The sequence below is a fragment of the Balaenoptera borealis genome (assembly GCF_965194805.1).
Source record: "Balaenoptera borealis genome assembly, chromosome: 17".
Taxonomy (NCBI): domain Eukaryota; kingdom Metazoa; phylum Chordata; class Mammalia; order Artiodactyla; family Balaenopteridae; genus Balaenoptera; species Balaenoptera borealis.
The window spans coordinates 63,932,436-63,941,026 of record NC_138876.1 but is presented as its reverse complement, the minus strand read 5'-3'; the positions used below and the strand labels follow the sequence as shown (position 1 = coordinate 63,941,026).

General features: G+C 40.8%; 1 protein-coding gene and 1 long non-coding RNA gene across 6 annotated transcripts in view; both read left to right on the top strand.

The window, feature by feature from the left end:
• The window catches only part of LOC309614844, a 424,525-nt gene that overhangs the window by 85,017 nt on the left and 330,917 nt on the right, over positions 1-8,591 (top strand). The gene's annotated exons all lie outside the window — the stretch shown is intronic.
• HNF4G (hepatocyte nuclear factor 4 gamma) overlaps positions 1-8,591 on the top strand; it is a 138,088-nt gene that overhangs the window by 40,358 nt on the left and 89,139 nt on the right. The gene's annotated exons all lie outside the window — the stretch shown is intronic.

The following is an 8,591-nucleotide window of genomic DNA, read 5'->3' as shown; positions in this document are numbered from 1 at the left end:
TTTTTTTTTTTTAGAAAGTTGCTGTGAGAGTTGGCATATTTGTCTTTTTCTGTCTTCCTAGGCCCAAGGACCTTCTCAGCCTTGGAGAGGGAGGGATGTGAGACAGTTCTTTATTTATTTATTTATTTTTGCTGTGTTGGGTCTTCGTTGCTGTGCGAGGGCTTTCTCTAGTTGCGGCAAGTGGGGGCCACTCTTCATCGCGGTGCGCGGGCCTCTCACTATCGCGGCCTCTCCTGTTGCGGAGCACAGGCTCCAGACGCGCAGGCTCAGTAGTTGTGGCTCACGGGCCTAGCCGCTCCGCGGCATGTGGGATCTTCCCAGACCAGGGCTCAAACCCATGTCCCCTGCATTGGCAGGCAGATTCTCAACCACTGCGCCACCTGGGAAGCCCTCTAGGCATTTTTTGATTTCCTCTTTGATTTCTTCAGTGATCTCTTGGTTATTAAGTAGTGTATTGTTTAGCCTCCATGTGTTTGTATTTTTTACAGATTTTTTCCTGTAATTGATATCTAGTCTCATAGTATTGTGGTCGGAAAAGATACTTCATACAATTTCAATTTTCTTAAATTTACCAAGACTTGATTTGTGACCCAAGATATGATGTATCCTGGAGAATATTCCATGAGCACTTGAGAAGCAAGTGTATTCTGTTTTTTTTGGATGGATTGTCCTATAAATCTCAATTAAGTCCATCTTGTTTCATGTATCATTTAAAGCTTGTGTTTCCTTATTTATTTTCATTTTGGATGATCTGTCCATTGGTGAAAGTGGGGTGTTAAAGTTCCCTACTATGATTGTGTTACTGTCGATTTCCCCTTTGATGGCTGTTAGTATTTGCCTCATGTATTGAGGTGTTCCTATGTTGGGTGCATAAATATTTACAATTGTTATATCTTCTTCTTGGATTGATCCCTTGATCATTACATAGTGTCCTTCTTTGTCTCTTGTAATAGTCTTTGTTTTAAAGTCTATTTTGTCTGGTATGAGAATTGCTACTCCAGCTTTCTTTTGATTTCCATTTGCATGGAATATCTTTTTCCATCCCCTCACTTTCAGTCTGTATGTGTCCCTAGGTCTGAAGTGGGTCTCTTGTAGGCAGCATATATACGGGTCTTGTTTTTGTATCCATTCAGCCAGTCTATGTCTTTTGGTTGGAGCATTTAATCCATTTACATTTAAGGTAATTATCAATATCTATGTTCCTATTACCATTTTCTTAATTGTTTCGGGTTTGTTCTTGTAGGTCTTTTCCTTCTCTTGTGTTTCCTGCCTAGAGAAGTTCCTTTAGCATTTGTTGTAAAGCTGGTTTGGTGGTGCTGAATTCTCTTAGCTTTCACTTGTCTGTAAAGGTTTTAATTTCTCCGTCAAATCTGAATGAGATCCTTGCTGGGTTGAGTAATCTTAGTTGTAGGTTTTTCCCCTTCATCACTTTAAGTATGTCCTGCCACTCCCTTCTAGCTTGCAGAGTTTCTGCTGAAAGATCAGCTGTTAACCTTATAGGGATTCCCTTGTTTGTTATTTCTTGTTTTTCCCTTGCTGCTTTTAATATTTTTCTTTGTATTTAATTTTTGATAGTTTGATTAATATGTGTCTTGGCGTGTTTCTCCTTGGATTTATCCTGTATGGGACTCTCTGCACTTCCTGGAATTGATTAACTATTTCCTTTCCCACATTAGGGAAGTTTTCAAGTATAATCTCTTTAAATATTTTCTCAGTCCCTTTCTTTTTCTCTTCTTCTTCTGGGACCCCTATAATTCGAATGTTGGTGCATTTCATGTTGTCCCAGAGGTCTCTGAGACTGTCCTCAATTCTTTTCATTCTTTTTTCTTTATTCTGCTCTGCAGTAATTATTTGCACTATTTTATCTTCCAGGTCACTTATCCGTTTTCTGCCTCAGTTATTCTGCTATTGATTCCTTCTAGAGAATTTTTAATTTCATTTATTGTGTTGTTCATCACTCTTTGTTTGCTCTTTAGTTCTTCTAGGTCCTTGTTAAACGTTTCTTGTATTTTCTCCACTCTATTTCCAAGATTTTGGATCATCTTTACTATCATTATTCTGAATTCTTTTTCAGGTAGACTGCCTATTTCCTCTTCATTTGTTAGGTCTGGTGGGTTTTGACCTTGCTCCTTCATCTGCTGTGTGTTTCTCTGTCTTCTCATTTTGCTTCACTTACTGTGTTTGGGGTCTCCTTTTTGCAGGCTGCAGGTTCGTAGTACCTGTTGTTTTTGGTGTCTGCCCCCAGTGGCTAAGGTTGGTTTAGTGGGTTGTGTAGGCTTCTGTGTGGAGGGGACTGGTGTCTGTGTTCTGGTGGATGAGGCTGGATCCTGTCTTTCTGGTGGGCAGGTCCATGTCTTGTGGTGTGTTTTGGGTTGTCTGTGGCCTTACTATGATTTTAGGCAGCCTCTCTGCTAATGGGTGGAGTTATGTTCCTGTCTTCCTAGCTGTTTGGCATAGGGTGTCCAGCACTCCAGTTTGCTGGTCATTGAGTGGAGCTGGGTCTTGGCATTGAGATGAAGACCTGTGGGAGATTTTCACCGTTTGATATTATGTGGAGCTGGGAGGTCTCTTGTGGACCAATGTCCTGAACTTGGCTCTCCCACCTCTGAGGAACAGCCCTGATGTCTGGTTGGAGCACCAAGAGCCTGTCATCCACACAGCTCAGAATAAAAGGGAGGAAAAAAAAAGAAAGAAAGAAAGAAAGAAGAGAGCAACCAAACCAAAAAAGAAATCCACCAATGATGACAAGCGCTAAAAACTATACTAAAAAAAAAAAAAAAACCGGACAGACAGAACCCTAGGACAAATGGTAAAAGCAAAACTATACAGAGAAAATCACATACAGAAGCATGCATATACACACTCACAAAAAGAGAAAAAGGGGAAAAAATATATATATCATTGCTTCCAAAGTCCACCTCCTCAATTTGGGATGATTTGTTGTCTATTCAGGTATTCCACAGATGCAGGTACATCAAGTTGACTGTGGAGATTTAATCCGCTGCTTCTGAGGCTGCTGGGAGAAATTTCCCTTTCTCTTCTTTGTTCGCACAGCTCCTGGGGTTCAGCTTTGGATTTGGCCCCGCCTCTGCGTGTAGGTCCCCTGAGGGTGTCTGTTCTTCGCTCAGACAGGACGGGGTTAAAGGAGCAGCTGCTTCGGGGGCTCTGGCTCACTCAGGCCGGGGGGAGGGAGGGGTACGGATGCGGGGCGAGCCTGCGGCGGCAGAGGCCAGCGTGACGTCGCAGCAGCCTAATGCACGCTGTGCGTTCTCCCGGGGAAGTTGTCCCTGGATCACGGGAGCCTGGCCATGGCGGGCTGCACCGGCTCCCGGGAGGGGCGGTGTGGAGAGTGACCTGTGCTCGCACACAGGCTTCTTGGTGGCGGCAGCAGCAGCCTTAGCATCTCATGCCCGTCTCTGGGGTCCGCGCTGATCAGCCGCGGCTCGTGCCCGTCTCTGGAGCTCCTTTAAGCAGTGCTCTTAATCCCCTCTCCTCGCGTACCAGGAACAAAGAGGCAAGAAAAAGTCTCTTGCCTCTTCGGCAGCTGCAGACTTTTTCCCCGGACTCCCTCCCGGCTAGCTGTGGCACGCTAACCCCTTCAGGCTGTGTTCACGCCGCCAACCCCAGTCCTCTCCCTGCGATCCGACCGAAGCCCGAGCCTCAGCTCCCAGCCCCGCCCGCCCCGGCGGGGGAGCAGACAAGCCTCTCGGGCTGGAGAGTGCTGGTTGGCACCGCTCCTCCGTGCGGGAATCTCTCAGCTTTGCCCTCCGCACCCCTGTGCCTGCGCTCTCCTCCGTGGCTCCGAAGCTCCCCCCCTGCCACCCGCAGTCTCCGCCCATGAAGGTGCTTCCTAGTGTGTGGACACCTTTCCTCCTTCACGGCTCCCTCCCACTGGTGCAGGTCCCGTCCCTATTCTTTGTCTCTGTTTTTTCTTTTTTCTTTTGCCCTACCCAGGTACCGGGGGAGTTTCTTGCGTTTTGGGAGGTCTGAGGTCTTCTGCCAGCGTTCAGTAGGTGTTCTGTAGGAGTTGTTCCACATGTAGATGTATTTCTGATGTATTTGTGGGGAGGAAGGTGATCCCCGCGTCTTACTCTTCCGCCATCTTGAAGCTCCTCTTGCCTATGGCATCTTGAAACACCTATTTTTTGCCTGAACGAAGGGAATCGTATAAGAACATGCTGCTATTAAAAATTAAACTACTTAGAAGCACTCGTATATGTGGATGTTAGTATAAACATTAGGATTTTGGAGGGAATGATGTAAGATTGTCAATCATATATGAAAAATGAGATATAGGTATTGAGTTCCTCCTCCCCGCCATGACTCCCATACCCGTCCGTTTTCTGCAAATAACATATTCCTCAAATGCATTTTCTATTCCATCAAAAACCATACAAGTAATTAATCTTCCAAATTAAGTATATCAACCCTCAGAGTAATAAAACACTTACTGTAAGATTTTTGGAGATTGACTTCCTGAAAAATTAATACCAGATAACTGTACTCTTTTTGAGAGCAAAAAGTATAATAGTTTTTGAGAACATAAAATTTATGAACTTTTTTAACGTGTTATATTTCATATAGCTCTTCCATCTGTCTCTATTTAGAAATATATTATTTATTCGTATTTAGGTAATCACATTGCTTCTAGACAGATAAGAAATGATTGATAATTTTTAAAAAGTTTCATAAAATGTTGGTATCTTTAGTCACACACATATTCAACAATGGCAACAATGCAGTGATTAATGTTCAGGTAATTTATGCTCCAGAGAACAATTAAATCAATTGCTACAACCTGGAGTTTCCTATTATGAATGAACTTTGAAGAACTATAATTTTCTGGATAACTCAGCTGAAAGTATAGCAACATGAAATGTGCAAGTAATATCAGAAAATGTTCTACTAACATTTATCTTGATAAATTATTTCAGTTCTACGTTTGATTTTGCAGACACATCACGATGTCATTCAGTGTCATTGAGATAACTGAAAAAGCTCATAGAAGTGATAATTGCCTCTATATTTTCCAGTTGGATGTTAAAATGATTTAAAAAAAATGACCATGATGCACTGTTAACACAATTTCTTCTATAAGTTACTTTAGCTGCTTTTAAAATATTAGCAATTGCAGTATTTGCATATTTTCTCTATGAAGACTGATTTAATCTCATCTCCCTCAAAAAACTAAACCAAACCACACCAAACCAAAAGCAAAAACAGAACGTCCTAATTGAATAGAGTAATAACTCTATGGGATTAGGTATCCTAAATCAGTACTGGTTTGTAGCAAGTTGTACAAACTTTTCTATCTTATGAACATAATTGACTAAGTGGTTATGGGAACTATAAAATACATTTTTCACCTGAGACTTTTTTGTCCAAGAGTACACAACGTTTTATAAACCTGCCCTTAACCTCACATACTTAAAACGCTCATTTTCTACACTTCTGAGAGCTTATTCTCTATGTAAGATCTTAATTGAATTATTCAAAATTCAACATAACATTTATATTATTACTGAGGAAGGAAACAAAAGTAGAAGGTTAATTCTGAATGCATTGAGCACCTACTAAATGAGATTTTAAAAGTTTGAGGGTGGTATGAGCACAGAGATATAACACAGTTCAAGAAGAGACTTATGGGACTGTTATAAGCATTTGCTGATTTGTATGCTTTCATTTTCCCAAAGGAAGCAGGGATCAAATTTTTGTGATTTCTACTGGAACACAAAATAAAAGAAAGACCTATTCTGACTTGAACAATTCAGATATATATGAATGTCTCCATTATCCTGTAAGCTCCTTGAAGGCAGGAATTATATCTTCTTCATTTCTTTGTTTCCTAAATGCCTGGTACATGTGTTACATTTATTTAATTGAATTTACACCCTCGTGGGAAGAGGCAATAACCTCCACTTACAGGTTGGCATTCAAGGGCAGAGTTCATGTTGCTTCAGCATAGTAAGTGGGTCAAAGTTAAGAACACAGTTTTCATCTCACGTATGCTTTTAAATCTGAAGCAAAATTATAAGAATAATAATAATCCCTCTTGCTCTATTTTTATTTTCCTAATGACTTTCTGATATTTTAAACTATTTTTAATAGATAAAATATTAATGTAAAAATTCTGATTAACTTAAAATATATAATTTTAAGGGACAGTAATGATTTTTTTTTTCCAAAGAAATTCACGTTCTTTTATTTATTTATTTATTTATTTATGACTGTGTTGAGTCTTCGTTTCTGTGCGAGGGCTTTCTCTAGTTGCGGCAAGTGGGGACCACTCTTCATCGTGGTGCACGGGCCTCTCACCATCGCGGCCTCTCTTGTTGCGGAGCACAGGCTCCAGACGCGCAGGCTCAGTAATTGTGGCTCACGGGCCCAGTTGCTCCGTGGCATGTGGGATCTTCCCAGACCAGGGCTCGAACCCGTGTCCCCTGCATTGGCAGGCAGATTCCCAACCACTGCGCCACCAGGGAAGCCCAGTAATGATTTTTTATCTTAGATAGTAAGATTATGAAACAAGCTATAGTAATTATATTCAAAATACAATATAAAATATCAGGCATTTTAAATTTTTACCATTTATTTTTTGTTCACTTATAATAACTACATTCATTTAAAGTTCATTCAACAAATGTTTATGTATATGTCTGTCTGTCATCTATCTACCTATCTATCCATCTGTCATTCACACACTTCTAAGCAGGGTGGGATTATAGAGACATAATTCCTATTCTCTAATGAGAAGGAGCTTCATAGTAGCTAGGTGAACAACACACATAAAACTGAATCGAATGTAGGCTAAATGATAATATCAAACATGTCTTGTAGCAGTATGTATTTGACTGCATCCCTAGTCAGTATGATATTCACGTGTGTCATGAGTTCTTAGGAAGGAGAGATCACTGTGGTCTGTCAAGAATATAAGACCGGGCTTCCCTGGTGGCGCAGTGGTTGAGAATCTGCCTGCCAATGCAGGGGACACGGGTTCGAGCCCTGGTCTGGGAAGATCCCACATGCCGCAGAGCAGCTGGGCCCGTGAGCCACAGCTACTGAGCCTGCGCGTCTGGAGCCTGTGCTCCGCAACAAGAGAGGCCGCGATAGTGAGAGGCCCGCGCACCGCGATGAAGAGTGGCCCCCACTTGCCACAACTAGAGAAAGCCCTCGCACAGAAACGAAGACCCAACACAGCCATAAATAAATAAATAAATATTAAAAAAAAAAAAAGAGTTCAGAGGAACATTTCCTGTTTAAAAAAAAAAAAAAAAAGAATATAAGACCTACTGTGCAGAATTTTAAACTCGTGTTTGAATTTTTCTCATTATGTAGAAAATTCTGATTTCTCTGTGCTAAACAAATAAGCTATATAAAATATGATCAGGAAATCAATAGGAGCATGAAAAAATAGCTGCTTTTTTGGGTGATAGGATTCCGGATAATAATATATTTATTCTAGCCTTGACTTTGTAATATTGCTTGTGTAGTCCTGTTTATAAATGAACTGTGTACTTTGGCTTCATATTAGCAAAGAGAAATAAATTCTGCTATGTCCTTGTTTAAAATCAAGTAACTAATTCATGTATATCTTCATTAAGGAAATGTTTGTTCATTTATGCATTTAATCATATACTGTTTATTCATACCTCCTGTCTTAGTTTGGGCTGCTCTAACAAATTACTGTAGACTGGGTGGCTTAAACAACAAACATTTATTTCTCACAGTTCTGGAGGCTGGAAGTCCAGGATCATGGCACCAGCACGGTACCAGCCCTCTTCAGGGTTGCAGACAGCTGACGTCTTGCTGTATCCTCACATGGCAGAAAGACATGTAGCTAGCTCTCTGGCCTCTTCTTATAAGGGCACTAATCCTATTCATAAGCATTCCACCTTCATGACCTAATAACCTCCCAAAGGTCTCACCTCTAAATACCATCACATTGAGATTAGGGTTTCAAAATATGAATTTCAGGAGGACACGAACATTCAGTTTATAACACTTCCTATCCATTGGAGTGATCCAGATACTGATGGTGGGATGGACCGGCACTTGTCTTCAGAATGCTAGCAGTCTAGAAAAAGTTCCCCATCTCTGAATGGTAAATTTACGTGTGTGTGTGTGTGTGTATGTGTGTGTGTGTGTTTGCATGTATATGGCCATATAAGTGTATGAAACTCTGTAAGTATTTACTGAGCTCCTGTTAGCTTCATACAAGATACAGAGACTTTTCTGTTTGGTGATATATGAAATTCATCCTCACATTCCAGGTAAGAAACACCCAAAGTAGAAGTTTTCTTAGAGCCAAAGCAAAATAACCAGGTGAGATCTGAAAGATCTTTTGGTCAATATCAATAATGGTTCCCTAAAGAGTTTACAAATGACATAGGTAGTATCTTGATGTGATGTACATACCAGTGAAAAAGCATATGCCATGAAAAATAGGGGGAATTTTGTAATTATTTTTCCTTAGTCACATTTTATACTTTTTAGAGTGATCAAGATTCTCAGTGAGAATTCACCTAGTTGTGAGGCCTCCTGGATACTAATTAACTTTTGCCATGTTATGATCCTGTACACAGAAAGGTTAA